Source organism: Felis catus, chromosome C1, assembly GCF_018350175.1.
Source record: "Felis catus isolate Fca126 chromosome C1, F.catus_Fca126_mat1.0, whole genome shotgun sequence".
Lineage (NCBI taxonomy): Eukaryota > Metazoa > Chordata > Mammalia > Carnivora > Felidae > Felis > Felis catus.
Window position 1 is genome coordinate 219,212,673 of NC_058375.1, and position 19,973 is coordinate 219,232,645.

Sequence of the window (19,973 nt, forward strand, 5' to 3'; positions counted from 1 at the left end):
TTTGTGATTTAAGCACGTAGCTGCACCAGCTTCCCACTCACATCGTTTCTGGTGAGAAATCTATTCTTATGTTGTCTTTGCTCCTCTGTACAGAAAATGCCATTTTTTCTCCAGCCTCTTTTAAGATTTTTCCTCCCCATCAGTGGCTTCCAGAAGTTGGGCTCTAGTGCGACTTGGTGTGGTCTGCTTCATGTGGTTTCCTCATGACCAAACTTCACTGAGCTTCTTGGGTCAAATTCTTTTTTAGCATTATGTCCATTTTCCTTCAAATATTCTTATATCTTCCCTATTTTTACCTAACTTTTTGGACATATGAAATATTTTTATGGTAACTGTTTTAATTTTTTCCCTGTTAATTCTAATATCTGAATCTATTTCTGGGTCTATTTCAGTTTATTGGCTTTTCTCCTCATTACAGTTCCTACTTGTCTGCTTTTTTCACCTGCCCAATAATCTTCGATTGAATGCCAGATATTGTCCATTTCTTCTTGTCGGGGGCTGGGTATTTTTGGATTCCTGTAAATATTCTCAAGCTTTGTTCTGGGTTGTGATTGAGTTTCTTGCAAACAGTTTGATCCTCTTGAGTCCTGCTTTTAAGTGGGATCAGAGTCTTGTTTAATCAGGGTACTTATTCTCCATGATGGAGATGGGGGCTGGTGTTCTGCCAGCGCCCACGAGGTCCAGTCTGGCTGGAACTGCCACTATTCCCAGACGTGTGTGTCAGGCACCGGCCCAGTAACCTTTGAGGTGATCCTTCTTCTGGTCTTGGGTAGTTTCCTTCACACACATCTGCTGATCAGAAACCAGCTTAACACTTCAAGGTGAGCCTCTGTGGATCGGCGGCATGCTGTCAGGTAATGAAGCTGGCACTCTGCCTTGCAAAATGGGACCGCCTCGGTCTCCCCACACTCTCAACGGTATCCTCCCAATGCAGCGAAGCCCGTTGGGCATGCCTGGGCCCCCCTCCCTGTGCTGAAAGCCCAGCAGGCTGGGCAGTGGAGCCCTCATTTCTCCACGAGCCCACAGGGATCACTGTCCTTCGTTGCCTGAGCCCAGCGTCTTGACACCAGCTCTTTCATTTATTTCGTCTGGTTTTTGCTTATTATTATTTTTTTTCAGGCAGAAGGGTCAGTTTAGTCCCTCTTACTCTATCGTAACCAGAGGGAAATGGCAAGGTCTTCAGTTGTATTTTGGCTTCTCCTTCCCCACTAGATCTGTCTCATCCGTAACATCCCAGTGCCTGCATTGGTGCTGGGCGCACAGTAGGTGCTGAATATTGATGACATGATTCAATGAGTACATGAATTTTACAGGAATAAACGAATAACAAGCAGAAGGTGTTTTTCCCAAGCGTAAGGCATGAAGCCACCATCTTGGAGACTTATTTGTACTTGAGCCTGGTCTCCCCTCGATGACACTCTTGAAGGTATTCGATGATACTTGATGATACTCTGTTGGGTTAATTAATTCATTCACTGATTGATTTTAAGTAAGCATCACACCCTGCACTGAGCCCAATGCGGGGCTTGAACTCATGACCCTGAGATCAAGGCCTGAGCTGAGATCAAGAGTCAGACCGAGCCCCTCAGGCGCCCCTGTAGGGTTTATTCTTCTAACACCCTTAGGACTTAACAACTTTGTCTTGCATGCTGTAGACTTTTAATAAATATTTGTTTAATGAACCAATGAACAGGAGACATTTACACTGGGGGTGTAAACAAACTTGAGTTGAGACACCCCCACGACACACTTTCTTTCTGCCCGGCAGTGCCCTCATTGTCTCCCCTGGCACCACACCATCGCAGCCCCGCTCAGTGGCCGGCCAGTGACAAAAGGGTGATGTGGGGATGCGGCCACCCAACGCAGCATTAATTCTCACCCTCCACGTCTGCGTCTTGTCAAGGTTTTCAGATCGTCATCGGAGGGGAAGTGTGAGGGACAGAGAAAGTTACGCAAAAATGTTAGCTGCCGTGGAAAAGGACGACAGAATGTTAGCGCAAGTCAGTTGGCAAACAGAAGTGTCTCCACGAATGTGGAGCCTAGGGCAGTGCCCGGCAGGTGGGAGCTGCTCACTACGTCTGGCATCCCAACTCCACAGTTCATCAGCTGCTACGGACACAGCTTGTCAGGAGGGACTCTCCCCTCCAGGACGTTCGGGTAAGCAGATGTGGCAGAAGGGTCCCTGGGCAGGCTGGTGACGGGCTTCAAAGCAGCTTGCGTCAGGGGAACAGGTGTCAGCCTTGAAGGGGGGAGTTCATAACTATTAATCAGGACACAGGACACAGGACACAGGGCACAGGGCACACTCCCAACCGGAGGGGTGGCTATCCTGTTCAGTTAGGGGGCATAGGACACAAATAGCCCTCTGGCTGGAGCAGAGCAGAGGCCGTGAGGACCAGAGAGCGGAATGCAGGCGGGGGGAGCCCTTGATTTCTCTCCCCTTTTGGACTAGCTTTCAGGTTTCCCATCTGTGACTGAACGCGCTCCCCTGCCCAGCAGCTCAGGTACAGCGTGTAGGTCACACTGGGATGAATGCAGGCTCCTGGTGGCCCCGGCCACCCGGCCTGCCTCCTCCCCAGAGCCTGGGAGCCTGGGAGCCTGGGAGCCTGGGGTGCACGGTATTTCGTTTTTAAAGCCTGGCAGCAGTGTGATCAATACCTGACCCTAGAATATTTCCGAGCCATTTTCATTGTTGAGCGGATTCCACTTGGTGGTTGCAAGCTGTGCTGGTTCTGAGTGGTGTCAGTTCTAAGCATCCCCCCCCACCGCGTTCTCAGCCCCTTGGAGAAGCCGAGGGGGCACCCAGCCCCCAGAGACAGAGACCTTGAAATACTCCAGGAAAGACCCTCGGCACACGGGCTGTGCTGCACGCTCACAAATCCGCTGCAAGCACTGCCCTCTTGTGGTCACGCCGCAGATGAGACACTTCCTACAGGACGGCTCGTGCACAGTGGAAATGGGTTCCCCGTCAGGAAGAGTCCGGCTGATCCTTCTGTCCATGTCGTGCACAGACACCTACAAGCGAGCGGGACGTGACATCAGGTTATTCTCCTCTGTCATGAAAGAATAACGTGAGCATTCGATTTTCCAAAAAAAAAAAAAAAAAGTCAGAACCGTAGATCATGGTGGTGAATGTCCAGAATCACAGAATGTCCAAACTGGAATGAATGTCTAAGAGGACCTTGTTCAAATCCCCCTTTTGTGAAAATTGCCGGAGACTAAAGTCCAGAGGGGTGAGGGACGTAGATCACGCAGCAAATCTTGGACTGTTTCTGGAGCACTCTTTGTGCGTGGCTCTGTCACACCCGGGAGTGGCTCCCGCCCCCAGGCACCGGGTCCCTTCGCATGATCCCCCAGCAGAGAGGAGGGCAGGGAGACTCAGGGGCAAGAGACCTGCAGGGAGGAGATCTGAGTGGCCCTGTGGGCAGGTGGCTCACTTCTCCCCTTGCCCAGCCCTCTTCCTGTGCTGGGACCATCTCTGGCCCCAGCCTGGCTCGGGGCCCTAGTGCCAGGACCAGACGAGCCGGGCTCGTGTGGCCACACAGTTGAGGCACCAGCTGGGCCTCGAGAAGAGTAGGGCCTGACCCAGAGCCTGGTCTTCCTCTGGATCTGTTTGCTCTCTGCTTCTGGCTGCTCCTTCCTCGTCACATGGGGCCACCGGTGGCTGCCTTGTGACCTCATGGAGTACTTTAGGAGTTTGGGTGGGGTTTTTTATTTTGGTGTACGAATGAAATTGTGATTTTCTTTTTTTTTTTTTTTTTTTTTTTGCTGTGGTGGTAAAATATACATAACATAAAAGGTACGGTCTTCAACGTTTTTAAATGTAGGGTTTAAGGGCTTTAAGTACATTCACACTGTTGTGCAACCATTACCACCATCTGTTTCCAGAGCTTTCTCATCTTCCCAAACTGAAACTCTGTCCCTATGAAACACTGAGTCCCCGTCCCCTCCCCCAGCCCCTGACACCCACCCTTCTTCCTGTCTCTGTGCATCTGATTATTGTATGCCCCGTGTATAAGTGACGTCACGGAGTATCTGTCCCTTTGTCACTGACTTATTTCACTGAGCACGATGTCCTTTTTAAGCCTGAATCACACTCCCCTGTGTGGGTGGACCCCATTCGCTCCCCCAGTCCCCCATGGATGGACACTCGAGTTGTTTCCACAGCAGAGCGGTCACGTCCCTCTCTGCGAGTGGACCCGTGTCCCCCCCCGGGAGCCAGGCATCCAGGAGACCCTAACTGGAGGCCACAACCCCCCTGGGCAACCTGGATTCCTTCCATTCCGGCTCAGGCTGCAGCTGGGAATCTGATCTGTTTGAAGTTTGGAAATGGATTCAGAAGGATCCAGAACCTGAAAAGAAATGTCCTTCCAGCTGATTTGAACACGCAGAAAACTTCTCAGTTCTCTGAAAAGGTGGTTCTCAAATGAGCAAATCCCCACCAAATGCATCAGACGGGAGTGTCCTTAGAGGGCGCGTGGGTGGTGACGATCTGGTGGCCGCAGAGTTGGAGAAAGCTCGGTGTGGCCCGTGGGGAGTTCGGGGTTTCAGCCCACTGTCTCTGCACTGTTCTCATGAAAGCAAACACAGAATCTGTCTGTAACTGGGCTTCCTCCTACCTCCCGTCCTCCCTGAACGTAAATGTGCCGGACGGGACGTTGACGAGTCTCTGTGCCACTCTGCTTTCTGTTCGCGTCTGCACCCACCGCGCTCTGGACCTCGCTGGCCCCGAGGGCTCTTTCCGTCCCCAGAGGCCAGGCCACGTCCCCGGGTCCCCAGCCACCGTGAGGCCATGGCCCTGGCTGTCGCTCTTGCACATTTCCCTGCCCTTGGCGAATTTTCTCTTTAAAATCCTGCAGCGGGATCACCGTGTTCCATGCAAACGGGCTGACTGTGCCTTCCCGCCCCTGAAAGCTCAGGGAGCACAGGTAAACGTCGTCTCTGCTTTGGTTTCACTCAACATGCTTTGTCCAAACAAGGGCGGAGGCCCCTCCTCGCCCCCTGGGAGGACTTGTGCACGGGCCGGGGACAGCGGCCCCCAGGACAGGAGCCCCACCCGCCGGGCAAGCGCGGGTCCCCGAAACCCAGCAGCCTGAGCACTCGAGGGTTACCCAGAGTTCAGTCAAACTCCTCCAATGGAGGGTAAGTGCGATGAAAAAAAGTTCAGGAACGCTAAGGAAAGCCTCAACAATGGACCATAAAGCTATTATTCCCTCTTTAGGAGCTCTAGCAAATTGCTTTGGCAAATGAAAGTGCCATAGAAGGAATATTCCAGTGGGACCCAGGGACGTCCTGTGTGCAACTGGTCACTCAGCAGTCTGGAGGGGGAGGCTGCGGCAGCGACGTTAAAGTTCTGAGTTTGTTTTAAGCTGTGGCCTTGGCTGATCGCGACGGGGCTTTTTACCAGTTTTTCTACCGAAATGATAGTCCACTCAAGTCTTTTAAAAACTGACTTTTAAAACTAAAACTGTGTTCTCATGGCGGTTCCTTCACTTGTCATAAAATTAATGGAGACCATTTCGTAGTTAATGGAATTGTTTCTTTCAAATTACTTTTTAATTTCCACTTACTGGAGCTCTTAGGAACTGCAGGTTGCAAAATTGAAGCTTAGGTGAATTTCTTCTTTATTAGCAGAGAGGAAGGCGCCGAGGCCTTGCCAGACAGCTTTGCACTGAGTTACAAATGAAAAGTAATTTTAAATCGTGCAGGAAAAGATCTCACTGAAATCACACAGCTTTCTTTTTTGCTGGAACTGGGCGACGTTCGAGTCTTTCAAACCCTCGCGTGCAACCGCGAAAAGAGCAAAACCTCTGAGCAAAATATTGGCGAATCCCATGTCAGCCTAGGCATCATTTTATTTTCATTATCTTTTTCTTTAAATCTCTGACTCTATTGAAGGCTCTCTTTACACTTCATGTGTGGGTTAGGAATATGGGTAATTGTGAGTGTATCTTCCCAAAAGGGTTTTCTAGGAGAAGAAAGGAGAGGGTTTAAACCCTCTTTTCCCATTGTTTCAGCTGCATTTCTGACACAGCACAGTGATATTTTTGATGAAAATGTCTATACCAAGCCTCTGGGTTTTCCTGAATTTGTCTAGCTAGAAGGGAAGGACCAAGATCTTTTCCGTCTGTAATTTTTTAAAGGTGTAAGACATTTTTTAAAAAACCCTGCATTAAGTTAGCAACGGAAACAGTGGTCTCTGCTCCTAAGCATTTGTAGAACTGAGAATCCCTTCTCTTCTCTAATTCTGGAGCGTGCACAATTCTCACACAACACCCACGTCCTTACTTACACATGGACACACAGTCACTGCAGACTGCAACATTTCTTCCAAGATACATGCCCCGCGGGGTTTTAAAATGAGTGTGTTGGGCCCATCGACCCATTATATGACAACAGGTTTATGAGACATCAGGTCTGGGACCACTGATTGTTTGCTGAGCCTCGTCCCGGGAAGTGTCTCTCGTAAGGAGAAAACAGCGTGGCAGGAACGAATGGTAGGAGGCTGGTCTCACGTGCCATGCCAGGTGACCCTTGCTGCTTAGCAGTGACACACGAAGTAAGCACATCCGCGGAGGCTCTGCATTTACCTGGTCCTTGATGTTTGGAGAAGGACGGCCGTCTGTGTGCAGGCACGAGTCCACCCGCTCTCGCTGCTCGGACTGGGATGCCTTAACTCCGCGTCGTCTGCCACTGGCTCCCGGAGCGGAAGCACGGCCCCTGACTTTACTGTGCAAGCGCTCCCAGCAGGTTGGAGGCGGTGGGCGCACCTGTGGGGACCCCTCCCCAACACACCCCCCACATCTGAAAACCTTGCCACGTTGCCTCTATCTTTGAGGGGAAACGAGTTTGTGTACTTTTTCTGGATTCATTACAAGAGTGCTCGGCCCGGGTCGGGCCCCAGCTCTGCTCCTGCCCGTAAATCTACAGGTGTTGTCAGCCCCGGTCCAGTCCGGCCCGGGGCCGCCAGCCGAGGGCTCCGTGTAATCAGCTGGGCTCCCCGGCTCGCCTTTAATCAGCTGCTGACACCTCACTGTTCAATATCACGGCGAGCCCGGTCGCACACAATGAAGGACAGACTCCTGGAATTAAAAAAAAAAAAAAAAATCTCTGCTTAGTAACAAACATAAAATCCATCATTATTCAATGCCGAGGAATTTTGTTTTACTGTAACAAAGCATCAGTTCTATTCCTGGTGCTTTATTTTGATTGCAGGAGTTCTTTTTTTGACAAAGCCCGGGTCTCTGTACAAAGAAACATTGTATCTTTTGTTTATTTTCATCCCTCGGAAATAGGGAGCACAAAATAGGGAACAATCTTTTGCGGAGAGCAATTAGTCCCATCCCTGTTTCAGAAAACGTTTGAACACACAGGCTTAGAGAAGAGAATAGTCCCTCAAAAATTAACAACCATTAAGTCATAAAGGCGACTTAGAGGCTATTTTCCTCCAGCAAATAACCATAATTTCCTCGAAGTCCAGTTCTTTCTGTAATTAAAGTCACTTATTCATTTGAGGGTTTAAATGTGCTTTAATATTTTAAATGTTAAATGGCCGCAGTGCCCGCGTAAAACTCAGTATTTTGAGCCCAGCACGGGGGTCAACTACACATATAATTTTGCCACTGCTCTGTAGTGCGTGTTCCCCTTCTTGGAATAACGGTTTCAAACGCTAGCATGCCGCGGGCAGGAATCAGGAGACGATCCGTGCTGTACCCGGCGGGGGCTCTATTTTCCCCGGGCTCCTCCAGAATCTCCCAAATGAGTCTCAAAGCCCGAAGGTTTACGGCAAGGCAGAGAGAGGGTCTCGGAGTGTTTATTGATACAGAATGTTCGAGACTGACAGACAGGCCTTTGCGTATGATCAAGCAACTTTCTGTGCAAATCTTATGGAATGTGGCATTCCAGACTTTAAAGGGAAGGAGAGATCACCATGGCAACGGCACATGGGGGCTGGAGATGGGGAATCCCCTTGGGAGCTCAAAGGCCAACAGAATTTTAAGCGTTTGCAACTTAAAAAAGAAGAGGAAAACTCCGTTAACTCTGTCAACGATGTCTACAGAAATGGGATATGGTTAGAGGTCTCTTCAGAAAGATCCGAATTAACCCAGCTCAGGCCTGGACGGTATGACCTAGAAAGGACAGTTGGTTTTATTTTTTAAAGAAGGGCAGGTCCTGGTTTTTTTTTTTTTTTTTTTTCTGTTGAAGAGGGAGATGTTGTCACTGCTAACATCCGGGAAGGAGCAAAATTTGGGAAAGAGGCCAGGGACCGGCCAGCAAGTGTCGTCGGCTGGGGGCCGCCCCGCCTGTGGGCTCCTGACCACCCAGGCTCAGTCTCTCCCTGCTGGGAAACACGGCACAGCTGAAGGCCGCCTGCGGGCCCCGGGCAGCCTGGCCCAGCACGCGGCTCCGGCTCGGAGACAGGCAGAGCCTGTCAAATACAGCCCGCGGCCAGCGTGACGCGTGGAAGCGTCTTACGACGCAGGTGAGAAACGTGAGAGATGGGGTGTAAACAATTGTGATTTGTAGCATCTACAAGAGACAACTAAGAAAAGATAACAGATTTGTAAATGGGGTACGTCGATCTCACTCAAAGCAGATCCTTTGTATAGCACCCCGCACCCCGCGCCCCGGTGTCCCGTTCCCAAAAAAAGGCCATTCTGAAAGTGCAGTGTGAGGATCCAGGGGTCGCTGATCAAGTGAGTCAGCACGTGCTGGGAGTAGAGTGTCCGCGTGGTGGGGACAGGAGCCGACACGTGGCCCTGGGGCTCTGCAGGACTCCTGGGCCGAGGCCGAGGCCCGGGGACAGACAACACAGATACGGAAGGCACCCAAGGCCTCTGGGGATCCCAAGAGGGCCATGAGCCACAGGCGCAGGCTGCCGGCTTCCCACCTCCCGCGCTGGCCCTTAACGCCCGGAAGTGAGGCAAAGCCTGAGAGTTCTCTGGATGACGAGGTCGGAAGAGGGTTTCTGTCCTGCGTGTTTGTGGCCAGGTTAGTGCAGCCCCGAGTCCCAGGTGGTGGTGAGCCTGGCACGCTACAAGCCACACCCCAGACGTCACGACCACCAGCGTCATGTCACAGTGGCCCTGGTGGCATGGGCTCCAGGGGCTTGAAACAAACACATCGTACGTGTATGTAGAGATGGTGAAAGGGCCCAGGGGCCAGTGGTCCCAGTCTCTGGGGAACAGCAGGGTGGCGGTTGGGGGGGGGGGGTCTGATGTCCCCTGCGGGGCCTCGAGGGGTTCCAGGCTTTCCCACCTAGCTGCTGATCTTGTGTGATTCATTTTGTTTCCCAGAATCTTTATTTTCTTGTCTGAAACACGGGTCTAATAATATCTTTGCCACCTCCAGGGACAAGCAATCAAGAAGAACAAAACCAGGTGCCAATGGAGGGAGGGAGGGACAGAAGTGGGAAGAAAGGAGATGTCCGTAAATGACCTTTGCTCTCTTCCTGATTGTGAAAATGACCTCTGGTTGTCATAAAAGTCCTTGGGAATGTGTAGAAAGTGGACAGGAGAATATGAGGAAGGCAATTCCTACCGGAGTCCATAAAAACCTCTCCTTCCCTCCCCCTCTGTCACTTGCAAATGGGCTCACGATTTGACAGAGTTTTTATTGTGATAAAACACACACATTACCTATAAAATTTACCATTGTAACCATTTTAAAGTACACAGTTTAAGGGCATTAAGTACATTCATGTAAAACTGTGTGGCCATCAGCACCATCCGTCTCTAGAACTTTCTCATCTTCCCAAACAGAAACTCTGTCGCCATGAAACAGACTCTCTGCCCCTCCCCCAGCCCCCAATGCCCGCATCCTTCATCTGTCTCTCTGAATGTAATTACTCTATGTACCTCACAGAAGTGGCATCATACAATATTTTTCTCATGTGTGACTTATTTCGTGTGGCATATGTCTTCAAGATTCGTCCATGTTATAGCCTGTGTCCCAGCTCCCTTCCTTTTTAAGGCTAATGCTCTGTTCCATCCTGTACCACATTTTGTTTATCCATTTATCTACTGACAGACACCTGTGTTGCTTTCTCCCCTTGGTCAACACTTCTTATTCTGGGTTCTCGTTTGTTTGTTTTTTTTTAATAGTCATCCTAATGCATGAGATGTGGCATTTTGTCGTGGTTTTGATTTGCATTTCCCTAATGATTAGTGAGGTTGAGTGTCTTTTCATGTGCTTATCAGCCATTGCATATTTTCTTTGGAGAAATGCCTGTTTGAGTCTTTTGCCCATTTTTGAATTGGATGACTTTTTTTTGTTGTTGTTGTTGTTTATGGATATATATAGATTTATAAAGTGTTCTTCTCACTTTCTATATGGGGAACATCTTTCCTTGGAGATGATAAATGAATGTCTACATTCATGGTTTCCAACCCATCTTTCTGTCTCCCCTGTGCTCTTGCCCTTGAAAGAGGGGTTAGGTAGTGGTTACAAATGCAGACTCTGGCTCAGACCCCAGCTACACGCTTTACCAGCTGTGAATTTCTGGGCAGGTGGCCTCCTCTTTATATACATTTTCCCACCTGTGGAATGGATATTTACTAATGCTGGCCACCTACATCGTGTGGATTACACAAATCGATCCATGTAAAATACTCAGAGTCCTACAGGAACACGGGAAATACACAGAGCACTCAGCTGTGTAATTTGTTGCTGTTGTCCTGAATTCCACACGATGGGTCTGGACGCTAGTCCAAGGAAAAGCAGGCTCACAAGCAGCAGGGTTTCCTGGGATGCCCACATTCATTCTAGTGCTGTCACTGAAACTGAGGCTTGGTTCCCTTCCCTTCTGGCTCTAAATACTACCCTTCTTTGAGATCACAAAATTATCGGTTTAAAGTAACTTACCCCGAGAGGTTAGGTAACTGGTGCTGCGGTTACATTCTGGAAGTGCTTGCAACTTCACTCTGCTTCATGGGGAGGGTGTTTGCAGAAAAGAGCTTGTGTGTGATCACAGGTGTGCTTTGGAGAGAGACGAAATCAAGGTGGCAAGGAGCTTTCCAGCAGCCTGGCCCCATGCTGCCTGCTCTCCATATCGTCTGCCCTCCCCCTGGACCCTTGCTCTGCCCTAGCCCCGCTCTGCACCAGCTCCTCACCAAGCCTCCTCACCCCATCACTCTGTGACCTTTCTCCCCACGCTATTACCTTTCCGATCTCCCAGCCGAACTCCCACCCCGTCCTACTGTCCTGGAAAGGGACTTTCAGCTCAACTTGGGTGGGCATTTCAAAGATGTGGGACTGTGAACAACACATTGGCAGGAGACAGAATACTTGAGTGGCTTTTGAAGGCAATTTATTGAATTAGTGTTGCTGGAATTACACGTGTGTGTGTGAGCATGTGCACACACACACATACACACACACACACACTTTCTACTATCCCCCCATTTGAACAAATTCAGTGTAAATGTAATGAAAGGTAACTAACTGTATATTAAATATTTTTACATATTAAATGTTTTGAAACTAAATTTCGCTTTCTTTTTGTAAGTTTATTTATTTAGTTTTATAGAGAGAATGAGAGTGGGGGAGGCACAGAGAAAGAGAGACGGAGACAGAGAATCCCAAGCAGGCTCCATGCCCTCAGCGCAGAACCTGATTTGGGGCTTGAACCCACCAACTGTGAGATCATGACCTGAGCTGAAATCAAGAGTAGGACCCTTAACCTACTGAGCCACCAGGCGCCCCTAAATCTCTGTTTCTGATGAACCACTAGCTATGTCTTCTTGATTAAAAAGAATAGGTTAGGAATTTTAAACGATGGTGGAATTGTTTTCCATCTTGATTGTGCCGGTGGTTATGGAGCTATATGTCAAGTCTGTCCTTTGTAGTGTAGATTTTAGCCAATGTAAACTACGCCCTAATCAGGACTGGACAAATTCTGGGTCATGAATGAAGGACATCAACGGACTCTACACATGACACCAACAGTCCATCAGCAAACTTTTTTCACATAACGAATAGACTCAGTGGTTATTCTGAAACCTTGGGAGAACTGGTGTCCAATTCTAAATGTGGACCAACTGTGGGAGTCTGTCTTTTTGCCTTTCCAGCCCTCCTCCCTTTCCAGGGAACCGTAGTCTCTCCTTCTGGGGAACTCATCCTCCCCGACATGAACCAGTGGTGCAGAGGGGCCTTGGGTCATGGGGGCGGACATAGCCCCCAGAAGAGCCGGGCTGAATGTATCTATGCAGGTGGTGCTGGTCTACTGGGAGGTGCAGGCACAGGTGAGTCAGCATGCTGTTGATGGCCAAGGTCAAGGTGGCCAACGTCAACTGGGTGAAAGAAGACAAAATGCAGGTGAGAAAGTTGGAACTCATGGACCCAAAGAAACAGGGGCAAGAGAGTCTCAGCAGTGCTCTGCCCCTGGGTCCTCACACAGGACCACCCTCCGTGGTCATGCAGCCTCTGGCCTCCTCTGAAGTGATGTGTCCTGAGTAACGAGCTTGTCTTCTCTGTTTGAAAACGGAGCCAACTTTTTAAAGTGCCCCTTCCAATTTGACCTTCAAAAAAAAAAGGCTGTACAATTATACATGCGCTTTAATCCAGCCATTTCCTTCTAAAGCACTAACCTAAGGAAATCCTCATGAACGTGTGCAGATAGGTAGCTAAAAGTGTGGTCACTGCAGTTCTGTTTATAGTAATAAAAAGTTAGAAATGACCTGAGTGTGAAATGTCAGAGCGACCTGGCCTCAGGCCTTCGGGGTGGGCATAGCCCCCAGCAGATGGAAATGAGACACAGTACACACCACAAAGGAATGCTGTGTAGACATCGGGAGGAGGTCTGATGACATGGAAAGAGGGAAACAGTGTGACTTTGCATTTCAGAAGCAAGCTTTCAAAAATCACGACCACCTTTCTGTTGCATAAAAACAATATATGAGGAGGAAAGAGGGGTATCCTCTGAGAAGTTGACAATCACTATCTCTGGAAGTGGGATTCTGGAGGAGTCATTCTTTTTTGGAAAAAATCTATTATTTTATGTATTTTTCAACAGTCAACATGTGTTGCTTTCGCATTAAACAGTTTCTGGCCTTTTTAACCTTTTACCATTTATTTATTTTTGAGAGAGACAGGGACACAGTGTGAACTGGGGAGGAGCAGAGAGAGAGAGGGAGACGCAGAATCCTAAGCAGCTCCAGGCTCTGAGCTGTCGGCACAGAGCCTGACGTGGGGCTCGAACCCACCAGCTGTGAGATCATGACCTGAGCCAGAGTAGGACACTCAACGACTGAGCTACACAGGCACCCCTGCATTAAATGGAAATAACAAATTTGTAACTACAGAAGAATAAATCAAAATAATATCCATTATCCCCTTTTCTAAAAATCCCAACAGAGATGGGAGGAAATCAGGGCCAGTGTGACTAAGAAGCTTGCCCAAGACTTGACCTGTAGTCATGGAGGCCTAGTTCGGCTGCCCATCAGGGAGGGGAGATGGCAGTCACCCTGAGGCCGGCCGCTCCCTGGACACAGGGTCCTGGCTGGGTCCTCCAGAGGACACTTACGCCTTCATGTTGCATTAAGCGAGGAAGGGCCTGGATCAGGCTCATGGAGTGGCAGGCATACAAATTTGATTAATATCAATTACTAGTAAGACCAGTCGAGTTTGTAAATATACTGTCTTCACCATTTCCAAGTGCAGCTTGGTGGCCACATTTTGTAGTTTTCAGGGTGCAAGTCTTTCTCCTCCTAAGTCTTTAATTCTTTCCGATGCTCTTATACATGGAATTGTTTATTTAATATCACTTTCGGACTTTTCATTGTTAGCGTATAGAAATGCACCTGATTTTTGTGTGTTGATCTTATACCCTGCAGTTTTGCTGAATTAATTTATTAGTTTTATCAGTGTGTGTGTGTGTGTGTGTGTGTGTGTGTGTGTGTGATCTTTAGGAAGGGGGAGGTAGGCAGAGGCAGACAAGCATCTATACAGAGGTGCAGTTCAGGGGAAGCGAAACTCATAGAGGCTCAGATAGGCAGTTCCAAGAACTAAAAGACACTTCAACAAGAGAGTAAAGACAGGCTTTACACCATCTTCTGGACCCCGGGCATTTGAGAGACACTCATTGTAAGACAGATTGTTTCCTTGAGGCTATGGGTTGATCCTGAAGTCCTTTGGGGACTGCTGTGAGCAGTGCAGGTGTGATACAGAGGACACATAGGAATCAGGAGGAGCTGCCAGGCATGTGGACAGAGAAACAAAAGTGAGGACCGAAGCCTGTTTCCCCTCCAAGAGCCGTGGGGTGAGGTAAGAGAGGAAAGTCACTGACACCTGCTGGTCATCGCTTACTCCCCGGTTCTGGGTCTGCACCGCCTGGGAGGAGGGAGTCAGCAATGAGGCAGTGAAGACTGTTCACCTGCAGAAAACTGAGTCTGTAGTGAGGAAAACAAGATTTTCAACGTTATCTCAAAGTGCAGATAAGAAAATTATGAGCAAGAAAATGATAGACACAGAAGACAGAGGATAAAGATCCAACCCATGGAAAAAAGAGGAAGTAGAAAAGGCCAATGAAGGTTATGATAGAAGAAAATGTTCCTGAGCTGTTTGCAAAGACCTGTGCATGCAAGTCAAGAGGATCTGTCACTCACTACCCAGAGTAAATTTCACATCTAATGACTATTTTGGAAAAAGGAAAGAAAGAAGGAAAGGGGAAGAAAGAAACAAAGGAAGGAGGGAGGGAAGGAAGGAAAGAAGGAAGGGAGGAAGGGAGGAAGGGAGTAATGAAAGGAGGAAAGAGGAAAGGTAGAAAGGAGGCATAGAGTAAAGGACAGAAGAAAGAACATGATACTTGGAACTGATTATACCATGTTTCTAGTTAAGGAAGACTAAATATCATAAAAACATAAACTTCTAAATTAATTCAAGTAGAAATTCCTACAGGATTTCTCTCACTTCATTAAAATAGGTGCATCTGGTAGAAGTGGACATGACTTCAACAGATGAGGAAAAGAAGGGACAGGAAGATAGACAGGGAAGAGAAAGAGAGGATCAGCCCATGTAGATATGACCATGCTTCAATCCACAATAATTGAGTAAATTTCTGGTCATTCCAAAGGACGCGGCAGTCATGAGATTTGTCCATGTCTGCTCCAAACACTTAGAACTGCTGATTTAGCCTTAACGTATTGAGCCAAGACAGAAAGCAAGAAAGGAAAATCTCCAGCTCCCAGAAATAAAGAAGAATATTGGCAGCTACAGCACTGAGCAGGGGTTGGGGTTGTGCACTCCCAAGGGGGTTGTGGAGGTTTTGTGGTAGCAGAGGCCACAAGTGACCATGAACAGTGAGGATCTTGAAACACTCTTATTTGAATCGAGCAGATGAGAAATTAGAAAGGACAGAGCAGAAAAATCTGTGCTTCTGGCCCCAGGTCATGGTCTAGAGGAAAACTTTCATAAGGCTGTGCTTTGTGCATGTGTGAGGCCCAAATTCACACTGCTCTTGGAGTGCGCAAACACCATGCTGAAAACCAAGCTCACAGACAAGAATTTGCTGTGGCTAAGTCCAGTGAGCGTCAACCAAGACAGATCACAGAACTCATACCCCCGAGCAGAAGAATTCACACCCAAAGAACCAGATGTACTAGAATAATCTGAATGAAACTCTAAAGATACTTTACATACTCCAAGACCCAAAGGAAAGCAAAAATAAGAACAGGCAATTATGAAACAAACATGGAATCTGAAAAACAATCAAATAGAAACCCCGGTTAGTGAAGTAGAAAGAAGAAAATAACTTCCAGTAATAGACATGATGTAGCTGAAGAGAGAAATCACCAAGTGGAAAAGTTGCTTGCTCAGCAGCAAGCAACACCGAGAGATGAAGACATGGGAATACAAATTGGAAATTCAGAGACATAGAAAACAAATAAGAAGTTTAAATATGTGCCCTGTAGGGCTCCAGAAAGGCAACAGTGGGGCTTCGGAACATGCAGTGTTTGCGGAGATGGCACCTGAACATTTTCTGGAACAGAAGGAAGGTGTAAGAGCTGTGATTTAGAAACATCCTGAAATCGTAGACAGGCTAAATAAAGTAAATTCATATGAAGACAGAGCATAACGAACTGCCAAATACCAAGGAGAAAAATCTTCAAGGCGACCTGGATAAAAGGGCAGACACACAACAAGGGAGCAACAGCTCTGCCAGTCTCCAGGGTAGACCAGACATCAGAACACGGTAAAGACCTACCGGCATTACATTGGTCAATGCAGATCCAGGACAGACAGACGAAAGGAGCAGGACAGATGGCCCAGAGACAGAGAAGTGGGCACTTGACAAAAGGAGGCATCACAAAGCAGTCAAGACTGGGGAGATTAGTCATTAAGTGGTATTCATACAGTTGGTTAGCTAGGTAGGAAAACACACCAACTATCTGCCTCGTACAGCTACCATCGTTAGAGTGAAGACGTAACATTTTAAGTAACAATAATACAAAAGGTGACATGCGTTATGCATAAATTAAAAGTGAGTTCGGGGCGCCTGGGTGGCTCAGTCGGTTGAGCGTCCAACTTCGGCTCAGGTCATGATCTCACGGTTCAGGAGTTTGAGCCCCGCGTCGGTCTCTGTGCTGACAGCTCAGAGCCTGGAGCCTGCTTCGGATTCTGTCTCACTCTCTCTCTGCCCCTCCCCTGCTCATGCTCTGTCTCTCTCTCTCTCTCTCTCAAAAATAAAGATTAAAAATTTTTTTTTTTAAAGTGAGTTTAACATTGATGATGGTCAAAGAAACGCAGATCAGGACAATAAGCTATCAGAAGCAGAGACTTTTAAAATTAAATTAATTAATGAATGAATTTGTAAATGTTTATTCCTTTTTGAAAGAGAGAGCAAGCAGGGGAGGGGCAGAGAGAGACAGGGAGACAGAGGATCTGATGCGGGGCTCAAACTCACAAACCATGAGATCATGAGCTGAGCTGAAACCAAGAGTAGGACCCTTAACCGGCTGAGCCACCCAGGCACCCCTAAGCGGAGAATGTTTTTAAAAATGTTCACGTCCTGCTCTGGGGACAGGGTGAATGCCTGGGTTATGGCAGGGGTGGGGATACAAACTGTAAGGACACTTTCAGAGAGTGTGTGAAGTGTGTATTCAAAGTGACCATGTGTTCATCGTCTTTGACCCAGGAATGCCAGGCTGAATCACCTACTTTAAAGAAATAGTAAAAAATGGAGACAATTATTTGGGCATGAAGATACTCATCGCCACCTCCCTTATAATAGTGAAATCTGAGAATAACTATAATAGCCATCATCAGAGTTACATCTTTAAATTAACAAAGGACGATTAAGCAGTGAAATATTATACAGTCAATATAAACTGTTTCCCAAGAGTTTTTTTTTTTAAATTTTTTTTTTCAACGTTTATTTATTTTTGGGACAGAGAGAGCCAGAGCATGAACAGGGGAGGGGCAGAGAGAGAGGGAGACACAGAATCGGAAACAGGCTCCAGGCTCTGAGCCATCAGCCCAGAGCCCGACGCGGGGCTCGAACTCACGGACCACGAGATCGTGACCTGGCTGAAGTCGGACGCTTAACCGACTGCGCCACCCAGGCGCCCCTCCCAAGAGTTTTTAATCAAAGAAAACGTACATGGGATAATGTTAAGTACAAAAAAAAAAGATTATGTTGCTGTAGACAGAAGATGCTCACAGGTTCTTTTAAAGAGTGCGCAGCTGGCAATGTTTTTGGTGGTTATCTCTGAGCAGTACGTTGTGGGAGACTTCTAGTCCCCTCTTCACACTTGTGTGTAGTTTCCAAGCTTCCTACTGCGAGTACTGCTTTATACACACCACAAAATAATGGATGTTTAAAAAATTAAAACCCCGGAAGGAAACGAATCCTTTGACTTCAAGGTGCACTGTGGTTTAACAAATGGTGAGAAATGTTGCCCAAGAATCTTGTGTCAGAAAGTGTCAGAAACCTTTCTCTGGGGAGAAAAGATGGTGGGAGGAGCACTTGTCAGGGGCTTTGAGGACCCTCTTTGTTCTGGGACCCGATGACATGTGGGGAGAAGGTTCTAGAATGTTAAGTGCCCTTATCCCTTAGCTCTTTGCCCTTGAGCTATGCTGACACCTTCTCTTCTTCCCACAGGACTCAGTCTCAAGTCAAAAATTGTGACCATTGCACCAAGGCTGCCAAGAGGGAGACCAATTAGTACAAAGTAAATATTTCTCAAGTGGGAAAGTGAATGGAGGCCACCAGAGCCCCCCTCCGAAGGCAGAAAGCACAAGGTTTCATGCACCCCCTGGGCCAGCGGCAACCAGAGATGAAAGAGACAAGAGAGTGTCCCACAGCCTTCTGGGCCGGTGCCCACTCGGCAATTAGACCTCAACATTTATTTATGGAGCTAGCATTGCACACAACGCTCCCATTTCCGCCTGCAGATAAAGAGCAGAGATAATGAGCTGGGCATGGGCGTGGAAGCTTCAGGAACTCTGTGCAGGGACCGCCCCGCAGCAGCAGGCTTCCGGAGCGCCTGGTTCTGAATGAGAGTCAAAGAGTTCTGCTCACCCCCCGACTCCCCTGACCCCCTTCTCGCCACTGGCCCTTCCTCCCATGCATCTTCCCAGGGGATATTTATAGGGTTTCCACCATTTCTGGGAGGCAATTTGAAAGGAAAAATAAGGCAGAAGTGATGCACTTTCCTACTCCGAGCTTGGGGATGCTGTCGCTGGCCCTCACTGTCCCACGTCCTCTGCCCCCCAGCCCGACACATTCTGTCACCAAATACTTGCCTGGACCTGGCAGTCTCAGAGATCATTAATAATGAAGACCGAGAAGCCACCTCCCCAGCTGTGCTGGTGATCTTTCCAGCAGATCTGTGCTCCCACAGGAGTGTTCTTGGGCCTTCCGGGTGTAGACCTGCACGGAACAGACAGGCTGCTGGCTCACGTCTGGGGGCAACCGGGAGTCTGAAAATTTATAGCGGCTTGCTCTCACAAAATTTCCTCACCTGTCTTTGGACCCGCTGTTATTAGCATTAGGGTAAAAATAATAAAAAAGAGCTCATACCTTAGAAACCAGCCGGGTGGTAGCTGATGAAACCCGTCACTGTAAACTTGGAGTATTTTCGAGCTAACCGGAGAGAGAGAATGGCCTCTTTCTCCCCCTCAGGTAGGACCACTGCTTCTTCAGACGTGAAATTGAAAGACCAGAGAAAGAAATAGATTACCTAGTACGTTTTGAGATGTGAAGTTAACTTGGCCATTTTAAAGAATTTAGAAGGATGTTTTTCCTGTCCGAATGACCGGAAGCCAGCTTCTTCTAGAAGTTTTTGGAAGTCCCCTTGTACCCATCGTATTGTCGTGTTCAATTAAAACATGTTCAGAGGAACATGAAATGATTAGTTAACTCAAACATACTCTATCGGTGCCTCCGTGAGGTCCTTTAATGCTGATGAAAACATGCCTCGTGGGACAGACTCAGTCCCTGCTGTGTCTCTGACGGCATGGGATCGGATCCAATGACTTGAGAAAAGAAATATGGTGATTTTCCTACAAACCCCGAGAGCTGGTTTGTGTTAGCTTTGTTGCATTAAAAAATAAAATAAAAGGGGCTTCAAACATATAGCGGCCTTGCTGTTTAAAACAGGCAAGGAAAATCTAAACTTCTGAAAGGACGAGCAAGGGTGGCCAGCCAGTGAATGTCAGTCAATGACTTTAGGGGACTGAGAAAGGATCATCGGGTCTTGTACGGGTGCATTTTCACCCCCAAGCCAGATTATCCACATGGGACGAGGAGTCTTCTGTCTTCTATTTTTCCAAAATGCACATGGATGCTGAGCTCACTTTCTGTGTGAGCCGTGTCTCTGAACAGTTGCGATTCATCTTGTGGGGGTTACTGTTACATGCAAAATTTTATCTGAAAAACTACAAGGGAAGTATTAGAAAGAGCTACTTGAAAATGTAGTCTAATTTTGTTTCATTTATAAATTTTTTAATGTTTATTTATTTTTGAAGGCGAGAGA

At 47.9% G+C, this 19,973-nt stretch overlaps 1 long non-coding RNA gene across 2 annotated transcripts; it reads left to right on the forward strand.

Annotated features, from left to right (window-relative positions):
• The first annotated feature begins 1,979 nt into the window (after positions 1 to 1,979).
• LOC123379325 lies at positions 1,980 to 19,573 on the forward strand. 2 transcript variants are annotated; one of them, XR_006583674.1, is made up of 4 exons: positions 1,980 to 2,157; positions 2,918 to 8,482; positions 12,069 to 12,242; positions 18,098 to 19,573. It is a non-coding gene; the product is annotated as an uncharacterized LOC123379325 (long non-coding RNA). The 2 variants fall into 2 exon arrangements; XR_006583673.1 differs by having other exon boundaries at positions 1,980 to 8,482.
• The last annotated feature ends 400 nt before the right edge of the window (positions 19,574 to 19,973 follow it).